The sequence below is a fragment of the Arvicola amphibius genome, chromosome 3 (assembly GCF_903992535.2).
Source record: "Arvicola amphibius chromosome 3, mArvAmp1.2, whole genome shotgun sequence".
Taxonomy (NCBI): domain Eukaryota; kingdom Metazoa; phylum Chordata; class Mammalia; order Rodentia; family Cricetidae; genus Arvicola; species Arvicola amphibius.
In genome coordinates, this window is record NC_052049.1 from 116,545,815 (window position 1) to 116,557,364 (window position 11,550).

The window sequence follows — 11,550 nt, forward strand, 5'->3', positions numbered from 1 at the left end:
TAAACTTTTGTTATTTGCAGATGATATGATAGTGTACATAAGCGACCCGAAAAACTCCACCAAAGAACTCCTACAGCTGATAAACTCCTTTAGTAATGTGGCCGGATACAAGATCAACTCCAAAAAATCAGTTGCCCTCCTATATACAAAGGATAAGGAAGCAGAGAAGGAAATCAGAGAAGCGTCACCTTTCACAATAGCCACAAATAGCATAAAATATCTTGGGGTAACTCTAACCAAGGAAGTGAAAGATCTATTTGACAAGAACTTTAAGTCTTTGAAGAAAGAAATTGAAGAGGATACCAGAAAATGGAAAGATCTCCCTTGCTCTTGAATTGGGAAGATCAACATAGTAAAAATGGCAATACTACCAAAGGCAATCTATAGATTTAATGCAATCCCCTTAAAGAGCCCATCAAAATTCTTCACAGATCTTGAGAGGACAATAATCAACTTTATATGGAAGAACAAGAAACCCAGGATAGCCAAAACAATCTTATACAATAAAGGAACTTCTGGAGGCATTACCATCCCTGACTTCAAGCTCTATTACCGAGCTACAGTATTGAAAACAGCTTGGTACTGGCATAAAAACAGAGAAGTCGACCAATGGAATCGAATAGAAGACCCGATCTTAACCCACAAACCCATGAACACCCGATTTTCGATAAAGGAGCTAAAAGTACACAATGGAAGAAAGAAATCATCTTCAACAAATGGTGCTGGCATAACTGGATGTCAACCTGTAGAAGAATGAAAGTAGATCCATATCTATCACCATACACAAAACTCAAGTCCAAATGGATTAAAGACCTCAATATCAATCTGAACACACTGAACCTGTTAGAGGAGAAAGTGGGAAGTACTCTACAACATTTGGGCACAGGAGACTGCTTCCTACGTATAGCCCCAGCAGCACAGACATTAAGGGCAACATTGAATAAATGGGACCTCCTGAAGCTGAGCAGCTTCTGTAAAGCAAAGGACACTGTCACTAAGACACAAAGGCAGCCTACTGACTGGGAAAAGATCTTCACCAACCCCACAACAGACAAAGGTCTGATCTCTAAAATATATAAGGAACTCAAGAGACTAGACGGTAAAATGCCAATTAACCCAATTAAAAAATGGGGCGCTGAACTGAACAGAGAATTCTCAACAGAAGAAGTTCGAATGGCCAAAAGACACTTAAGGGCATGCTCAACCTCCTTAGCAATCAGGGAAATGCAAATCAAAACAACGTTGAGATACCATCTTATACCTGTCAGATTGGCTAAAATCAAAAACACCAATGATAGCCTTTGCTGGAGAGGTTGTGGAGTAAGTACACTCATCCATTGCTGGTGGGAATGCAAACTTGTGCAACCGCTTTGGAAAGCAGTGTGGCGGTTTCTCAGGAAATTCGGGATCAACCTACCCCAGGACCCAGCAATCCCACTCTTGGGAATTTACCCAAGAGATGCCCAATCATATTACAAAAGCAATTGTTCAACTATGTTTATAGCAGCATTATTTGTAATAGCCAGAACCTGGAAACAACCTAGATGCCCTTCAATGGAAGAATGGATGAAGGAAGTGTGGAATATATACATATTAGAGTACTACTCGGCGGTAAAAAACAATGACATCTTGAATTTTGCATGCAAATGGATGGAAATAGAAAACACCATCTTGAGTGAGGCAACCCAGGCCCAAAAAGATGAACATGGGATGTACTCACTCATAATTGGTTTCTAGCCATAAATAAAGGACATCGAGCCTATAATTTGTGATCCTAGATAAGCTAAATAAGAAGGTTAATCCAAAGAAAAACATATAGTTATCCTCCTGGATATTGGAAGTAGACAAGATTGCCGGACAAAAAATGGTAACTTGGGGGTGGGGTGGGATGGGGGTATGGGGGGATGGGGAGAGAAAAGTGTGAAGTGGAGGATGGGGAGAGCTTGGGGGAACAGGATGGTTGGGATATAGAAAGGGTGGATATGGGAACAAGGAATTATATATCTTAATTAAGGGAGCCATTCTAGGGTTGGCAGAGACTTGACTCTAGAGGGGTTCCCAGGTGTCCAGGAAGATGTCCCCAGTTATTTCCTTTGGCAGCTGAGGAGAGGGAGCCAGAAATGTCCAGATCCTATCGCCATACTCATGAATATCTTGCATATCACCATAGAACCTTCACGTGGCGATGGATGGAGATAGAAACAGAGCCCCACATTGGAGCGTCGGACTGAGCTCCCAAGGTCCTGATGAGGAGCAAAAGGAGAGAGATCATGAGCAAGGAAGTCAGGACCGTGAGGGGTGCATTCACCCATTGAGACAGTGGGACAGAACTAACGGGAGACCACCAAGTCCAGTTGGAATGGGACTGATGGAACAGGCGACCAAACTGGACTCTCTGAATGTGGCTGACGGTGGAGGAGGACTGAGAAACCAAGGACAACGGCGATGGGCTTGGACTCTTCAGCATGGACGGGCTCACTGTGAGCCTTGTCAGTTTGGTTGCTCACCTTCCTGGACTTAGGGGGAGTTGGGAGGACCTTGGACTTAACATAGTGAAGGGAACCCTGATGGCTCTTTGGCCTGGAGAGGGAGGGAGTGGGGGTATGGGTGGAAGGGAGGGGAGGGGGAGGAGAAGGGGAGGAGATGGAAATCTTTAATTAAAAAATGAGAAAAAAAACAAAAACAAAAACAAAAAAAAGTTAACTTCATTACAAGCATTATAGACACCACCCCAATCCCAAGGGAGAGGAAGGACTGCAGAGCTAGAAGACTCTCAGAGACAGGGCTGAGTTTTTATGTTTATTTAGTACCGCCCCCCAGTTTGGTAGCCCTTCCTACTGTCATTCATACTGAACTTAAGGCATTCTAGGGTCACTTTTGGTGTAGCTATTAGGTTCCTTGCTTCTGTCCACAAACATTGCTAGCATCTGTCACCAAATCAAGATGACCTCTAGCCCCCTCCCCCATCTTGAGTGTTGCAATGACTTGAGAAAAAAGAACCTTAAAAAGGAAAGACGAACTTAATACAGAGAAAGGGAAATGGTGAGTCATCTCCTTCCTGCCTTTCTTTCCCTCGGCTCTTATGTGCTCTGGTCTTGCTCTGCTCCCTTGTCTGTGCTCTCGTGCTCTCTCCTCTTCCCTCTCCCCCTCCCTCTTTCCCTCTCTCTCCCCTTCTTCTCTTTCTCTCTCTCCCCCCTCCCTCTCCCTTTTCTCCCCCTCCCTTGCTCTTCTTTCCCCTTTGTTCAATAAGCTTTTGCCACATTGCACAAATACAAAGCTCTCATTGTTAACTACATTAATTTTTGAAAGTTCAAACAGGACAAAGAAGAAGGGAATACCACACATCTCCGCCAGGACAACTAATCATTAAGTGGGAAAGGAAACAGCTGTTACAGATAGATGCAAAGGAAGGTGAGTTTGACATCTTCGTTTGTAGTTTGCCAGCTTCGTTCGTAGTTTGACAGCTTCGTTCGTACTGCGCAACCAAAGAATGGCTGCTTCCTCCACATGTTTTATTTTCACTTTATTTTTTCTATAATATTTGGGTTGTTCTGCTACAAAGTGTCGTGCATCTATTTCCTTCACATTAAAACCTTTCTTCCTAGAAGGGAGTTCCAAGGACTCGGGACCAGAATCTTAAAATGTTCTAGAACCTCAGAAAAGCTGCAAGACTGCAAGGCTCCTCCCAAAAGTTATAAAAAGCAATAAACAACTGATGGCCCAGTGGAACTGCCTGCAGGTTGGGTCAGAGAGCTCCTGGGACACACTGTAAGCGAGTCATCACGCATGCTGCAGTGGGCTTCCCGGTGACACGGCTGTCTTTGAGCCACCCATGTTCTTTCCTGTAAGTAACCCACTTAGGATACGGGTTCACTTAGAGTTGGGAGGGGCTGTGTCTTTGACTGCTCTCCATGCGGTATCTGGCATGAGCAGATGTTTATCACATCTACCCAGGGAAAAGTCCCACGATAAATATCAGTACTATTTCTCTGCGGTTGGTCATACGGCTTAGTTCGGTTTTTCTCCAGTAACATCATCCTGATGGGGTATATGTGAGTGCGCCATGGGACCTTGGGATGTGAGAAAGCTCAGTGTGGTCTCAGATCGTTCTGAGAAACTTTCTAAAGGGAGGGAGTCGTCTTGCTGGACTAGAAGGTTGTCTTCTTGAGTCAGAAAAGCAGCGGCATCTTTTTAAAAGTTGTCTTTGGATGTTTTGCTTTGTGAGTGTGTTTAATACACACGAAGAATTGTGGGGAAGATTTACCGTGCTGCTACTTCTGCTAGAGCCTCTCGCCTTGGTGGAGTGCTGCGGAGGGAGTGATCTGAATGCCAGATTAACTATTTTTTAACTAGTAATACATATTAATGTCCATGTTATTCAGATACAGAATTACATAGTCAACTGAAATAAAATTTTATCAGGGATTTTTTATGGGATTAAGTGAGAGATCTTTTGTTATCTACACATGATGAATTACCTGGACCTAGGGTTCAAGTAGATACAGTTTAAAACAGAGCAGACAACAAGACAGAGACATGTGCTTCCAAAAATGACTGCATTAATTTATATTCTCACTAACAATAGGGTGGGTCGTATTGAAATTGTGACTTATGCTATGGCTTGGTTGAATTTCAGACAGCAGTGGTAATATGATTTGACTTTAGAAAATAAATTAGTATAATCCATCACACCTGAAAATGCATTTTAAAAGATTATATAACTACCCTGACGAATCAGAAAAGACCTTTCAAGGTAGCTTAACTTCTAGCAGTGTTAAAAACAGAAAACTGTTTCTTTTAGAGCACCTCCTTCATCAAATAGAACATATGGAAAGAGCAAATACTGCATATTAGACACCAGGTGTTCATGCACATCTGGTGAAGGTGAGACAGATATGGTATTCAATAAGTCACTCAGATTGTCTCTGCTCTCTGAAGGTTGCTGCTGGGAAATGCTACAAAAATAAACCACAGGGTTTCTGTATATCAGCCACAAGGATTTATTTTAAAATTATATATATATATATATATAGATAGATAGATAGATAGAGAGAGAGAGAGAGAGAGAGAGGGCCAATCATTATCAACTGGCAACAGGGAGGTATCACTAGCCCCCATCACTAGCTGGAGAGCCGCTGGGAGAAGGAGATATTGAGATATTGTTTACTCTAAGGGTGTGGTCCCACGTAGGTCTAAGAATCTCTGAGATGGTCCCACACCCATGAGTTTGTGGGTGGTATTTCACTCAGAGGGTCTCACACACACACAAAATAAAATAAAATTGAAAACAGGACATGAAGTTGGAAGAGGAATCAGGGTGGATCTGAAAGAAGTGTGGTGTTGTAATGTGAGAGTGACTAAGATAAAAATATGTTATGTGCACAATGAAATTCTCAGCAAATTAAGAGATGCATAAATTCTTAATTAGTTGAGAATTATATATTATTATATTATATGAAAATATAATGTATAATCATATGTGTGCTCACTGATTAAGAACACTTGTCCCAGGTTCAATTCCCAGCATCCACATGGTGGCTCATCACCATCTGCAATTCCAATTCTAAGCAATCTGATATTTCTTTAGGCACCATGCATGCAAGTAGTATACAAACATACACGCAGGAAAAATACTTATACACATAAAACTAAAAATTAAATATATATATATATATACTGAATGAATGTATATACACAAATAAACATACATACATATGTGTATATAATATATACCTACACATATAGAATTTATATTTCCAAAACTCTTAAACTAATTTATAACTTCCTCATAAAAACAAAGGAAAAAAACTAAATAAATTTCTTTTCAATCAGACTGAAGCATCAGAGAGCAACCAAGATAGTGGGGACCAGAGACATCTAGATTCTAGAAAAAAATGGACAAGAACATAGTAATTAGGGATTTAAAAGGAAAATGAAGTAACACCTTTAAAGAACCAATACACTTTAAATATGTCAAACACTTGACAATACAGAATTACACTCAGCAAAAATAACACTCATTATAAAAATAAAATAAATTGGTAAGACTATGTCACCAAAAGTTTAAAATTAAATTTTAAAATGTTTTAGGTAGATGTTAAGTAGGAGAAAAATTATCCCTAAATGATAAAACAGAAATATAAGAAAGAATGAAAAATGAGAAGCTGAATGAGTAAGCATTGTGGTGATTTTGTGTGTGTGTGTGTGTGTGTGTGTGTGTGTGTGTGTGTGTGTGTGTGTGTGTAGATCGGAGTGCAGAGCTAAGGGACTTGTTAGCCATAGAAGCCAGGCAGTGGTGGCGCACACCTTTAATCCCAGGACTCAGTAGGCAGAGGCAGACAGATATCTGTGAGTTCAAGGCCACCCTGGGCTACGTGAATCATTCTAAAAGAGAAACAGAGCTCACACCTTTGATCCCAGCACTTGGAATCACATGCCTTTAATCCCAGCACTAGGGAGGTAGAGACAGGAGTGATATGGCTGGGCAGAGAGAGGAATATAAGGCAGGAGGACACAGGAGCTCAGATGCAGTCTGAAGATTCAGTCTAAGATGCAGTCTGAGGTATCATGGAGGCAGCAGCAATCTGAGGATTTTAGTGCTAGGATGGTCCATTCAGTTGGAGCATTGGCAAAGGAAAGAACTCTCTAGTGTTGGCTGCTCTGCTTCTCGGATCTTCATCATTAACCCTTATATCTGACTCTAGGTTTTTATCATTAAGGCCAATTAGAATTCATGCTACAAAGCATTCTACAAAAATAACAATTTATAGTATATAAATAATAATAACTTTAAGATTCAAATACCTGGCAATGCTAACAACAACAAACGTGGGAGATAATTCAATGCAAATGGAGTATAATTTTATAGGCTCCTTCACTTCCTGGGAAGTATTTAAGTGTGAATTTATTTTTGAAACGAAGGACTAGAGAGATGGCTCAGGGGGTAAAGGCATTTGCTTCTGAGCCCGATGCCCTGAGTACTGTTCCTGGAACCAGCATTTAAAGGAAAGAACTGACTCTCCTGCAAATTGTCTTCTGGGAGGCTAAGAGGTGGCTCCGTGGTTAAGAGCACTGGCTGTTCTTCCAGGAGTCTGGGTTCAATCTCCAGCACCCACATGACAGCTCACAGCTGTCTGTAGCTCCAGTTCCAGGGGATCTGACACCCTCACACAGACATTCATGCAGGCAAAACACCAAAACACATAAAGTAACAGTAAATTATTTCTTTAAAAAAAACCAAAAATATCTTCTGTCCTCTACATGCATAGGGGCATGAGAGCTCCCATATGTGCACACGCACCACACAAAACCATACACAGAGACGGGGGTAGAAGAGAGAGAGAGAGAGAGAGAGAGAGCGCGAGGGGGGAGAGGAGAGAGAGAGAGAGAGAGAGAGAGAGAGAGAGAGAGTAAAAAAATGAAGTCTAAGGAGCATGTTGTAATCTCTCAAATAAACTAAAAATTACTTAAGCATTCTGGCAATCTGGCAATCTAAATCATTTGGGAAAATAGAATAATTTTAAACCCTGAGTAACAGAGAAAAGTCAAAAATGGAGAAAGAGGAATATAGGCAGAGAGGACAAATAAATCCAAATAGGGAGACAAAGGGATGCAGGTGAGTTGACAAAGTGTGTAAACTCAGATGAGAAGCTCCTGGTAGGAAAAACGAGTTGTTGTTTTGTGGGACTAATGTGTCCCATAGAAAACTTTTGAAAACATAGATAAAATTTTTAAATTGCTTTGAATACATTTAAAGATGGTAAAAAAAATAATTAAAATTAAAAATTGGCAGACCCTGGAGGAAGCTGGGTCCCTGAAGAAGGAATTCATGCTGGTGGGAACTACATGATTTTTCCCCCTCCCAAATAACCTGTGATCATCAGTCATGGTCCCTTGAATTCATCCACAACTGTAGAAAAGTGTGACCATGAAGGTATTACATAAGAATTGAAGGCAGTTGGAGGGGTAGGAAAGTAGGTTTGGGGTTATCTCAGAAAAAAAAAAAATGAAGAAGGAAGAGCCAGGAGACCTGCAGAGAAGGCGACTGGGCTTATCTCCTGACTGGATGCTCGGTTGTTTGTGCTCAGGGACACACCAGGGCCTCGCGAGGGAATCAGCCTATGTGACAGCTCAGGGATGTCATTTGTGGACTACTGCAAGGAACTATTTTGCAGTTTATAGTCAAAGAAAACTGAGACTCGGCCATAGCCAGACTGGCACCAGTGCCACCCACTTCTCCCGCTTCGTCCCCTTCAAGTACCTGTGGCCAAGGAAAATTCATGTTCAAAATAAGAACAAGCATACTAAACCGTCAGGTGCATAGACTCAAGTCTATACACGTTCAGACAAGGCAGAGGACTTAATGTTTGCTACTAGAGACATTGTTACAGATGAACAGCAATACAGTCTAGCAGGCTTTTTGTGGATGTCTCAAAAGTAAAATATCCAACCACTCCAGTATTTATGAAAACCTGTGCCTGTGTAGAGAACTGTTTCTGCATATCCATAGAAGCCTTCCCATGCTTGAAATAATTCATATGTTCACAAAATGATGAAAAGGTTAAAATGGAGAGTGTGGGGCTGCAGAAATGGCTCAGTTGGTAAAGTGATCACCATACAAGTAGCAGGAGATGAATATGCATCCCAGAACCCATGTAAAAATCCCAGCATGGTAGCACACACCTTAAAGCCAGGTCCTGGGAAGGATGAGACAAGAGGAGCCCTGATTCTTCCTGGCCAGTCAGGCTATCCAAGGAGGCAAGCTCCAGGTTTAATGAGAGACCTTGTCCAAAAAATAAAACAGAGATCGGAGAAACACACCAAACATTGACCTCTGGTGTCCACATGCACAAGCAGATGCACATGAACACACACACACACACACACACACACAGAGAGAGAGAGAGAGAGAGAGAGAGAGAGAGAGAGAGAGAGAGAGAGATTATTTGTAGGATATATTCATAAAACGAAGTCCTGTTCAATAATGAAAAGGAACAGAGAACTGGCAAATGCCACAATGATGACAGATTCTCAAAAGCCGTTCACTAAAGAGTATTTTACAGGCTGAGTGTTTGGGCACACTCTTAATTTTATCGCTTAGGTGGCAAAGGCAGATGGATCTCTATAGGTTTGAGGTCTACATAGCAAGTTCCATGCTAACCAGTACTATATAGTGAGACTGTCTCAAAACACAAACAAAAAGGGACTGGAGAGATGGCTTAACAGTTAAGAGCACTGACTGATCTTCCAGAGAACCCAGGTTTGTATCTCAGAACCCAGAAATTAGATATCTGTAACTCCAATTCCAGAGGATCCAACACATTGCTCTGGGCTTTATAACTACTGCACACACATGGTACCCAAACTACCAGGGACACACACAGACCACACACACACACACACACACACACACACATACACACAACACACGCACACAAGTATATCATGCTAGGTTGAGTGCAGTAGCTACACAGATGAAAACATTTTCTCAGCATTCTTAGAACTGTGTATTTGATGCATGTGTGTTTATTATATGTCAATTACACCCTACTGAAATGTTACAGCTTTTTTAACCAGGGCAGTGTGTAAACAGTAAGTTGGAAATACCACTTTACCAGGCAGCAATAGTTACAGCAGGAAAAGGAGCGTGAATAAAAAAAAAAAAAAAAAAAAAAAAAAAAAAAAAAAGACACTGACCTCCAGATAAAGACAAACAGCCTTCACTACCAGGTGCAGCAAGAGGAAGTGGGTAGCCAAATAGCAGCAATTGCAAAAGAAAATACAGTTTCTCCTCTTGTAGCTATCCACTTAGATTCTCCCCTTGAAAGTATGTGGATGTGGACCCTCCCCTGAAATAAGCCAACGCAGTGAATCTCTCTTTTCACTAAGCCTCTTAAGTGAGGTCCAGCTATGTCTCCAATTATGAATACCTACAAGAAATCATAGAAGACTATTAGGACATTCCTTTAAGCCAATAGAACATCTTTATTAACTGGTCGGCTACTACACTGGGTGTTTGGGATCCCGGTGTAGCCCCAAGACTTTCTCAGGGTGAGCCTTTAGCACAAAAGCATATCCAGGGTTGATAAACTTCAATCAATAAGAACAGCTATTTAAATACCCAAGTCGTATCAAACTATGGTTAGAGACTTTCCCAGAACTATAGACTTCGATAAATTAAGTCTTTGTTTTAGTTTTGCCAGGTGATGCTTGAGTTTGGTGGCCAGAAAGGTACTTCTGTTGTGGGGTGTTCACCAGAGAAGACTGTTCAGACACGGGTTTCGACCAATAGAAAGTATTTACTAGCTGGCTGGCAACTACGTTGGGTGTTCAGGATCACAGTATAACACTGAGCCTTTCTCGGGGTGAGCTTTTAAACACACACACACACACACACACACACACACACACACGAATGTCCTGGGTTAACATTGTTCAGTTAACAAGAACAGTTAGACAGAAGCAGAGCTACAGAAGCTAAAAAGCAAGGTTAGTACATTTTGGCATCTTCCCAAACTATATAGATTTTGATGGATTAGGTCTCTGTTTACATTTTGGCTGGTAGTACTTTCTACATGTTGAGTTTTATAGCCTGAATGGCATTTCCATCATGGAGTCAGTTGGGCTAAGGTCTGGGGCCCTGTTACATTCCCTCCCCACTGGTCTTTGCTGAGTCAAACCATGGATTCATTCTCTTGTAGTTTAAGATGCAGGGCTCACTATTAATTGAATTAGAATGAGGATTAGAGCCCCTGTCAGTGCTAACAACAGAGCAGTTAGCCAGGGCGGTCAAGAGAACAGATTGGTTCCGATTACCTGACTTACGTCTCTGTCTCTTTCTCTTCTTGAGTGTCTTTCGCTAACCATGGCATGTAGTGATATATCATTTGTATTTTAATAAATAAAGCTTGCCTGAAGATCAGAGAGTAAAACAGCTGCCCTGGTCAGCGTTACAGACCAGGCAGTGGTAGCACACACCTTTAACCCCAGTAGCCACACTAGTTTGTCATAGAAACTGGGCAGCCAGCACTAGAGAGAAATAAAAGATAGGAGGAGACAGCTCTCACTCACAATCTCATACTGAGGCCCAATAAAACCTAATTTCAATGGATCCATAGTCTAGGAGAAAGTCTATTTGACAGCAGTGTCCTTGGCTACCACCTAGGCATGGTAGATCCATGGTGCGATGCCAAGTACCTTCATCACCATGGGAGTAGAGAAATTGCCTTGGAGGGTCCTCTTCAGATTAGTTTAGTACCCTTTTGGCTACTCACTTGGTCCCGACAGTATCATTAGACTGGAACAAGGGAAGACTTGTGGTGGATTTGGAGGTCAGCTGGGTCTCTCCCGGGCACTTTATGAAGTACTGGGGGTCCTGTAGGGACTTGAGAGAGAAACGGTTAGAGAGTTCTGCCAACTGTTCTTCTCTGAGCCTGGAAAGCAGTGGGGGAGCTCTTCCAAACATAATGTCACAGGGGGTAAATACCTCCTACATGGAGGAGTGCAGCGGGCCAAAGCAAAGGAAGGAGGCCTACCCATCCTTTATTGGGA

The 11,550-nt window shown here is 41.8% G+C and overlaps 1 protein-coding gene across 2 annotated transcripts in view; it reads left to right on the top strand.

Annotated features, from left to right (window-relative positions):
- The first annotated feature begins 3,146 nt into the window (after positions 1–3,146).
- Positions 3,147–11,550, top strand: part of LOC119809776 (NXPE family member 1-like) — a 41,015-nt gene continuing 32,611 nt past the window's right edge. The window contains exons 1-2 of one of the 2 annotated variants that reach the window (XM_038322882.1): positions 3,147–3,411; positions 3,606–3,844. The gene's annotated coding sequence lies outside the window, so the exon portion shown is untranslated. The remainder of the gene's footprint in view (positions 3,412–3,605; positions 3,845–11,550) is intronic. The other variant, XM_038322884.1, reaches the window with a different exon arrangement.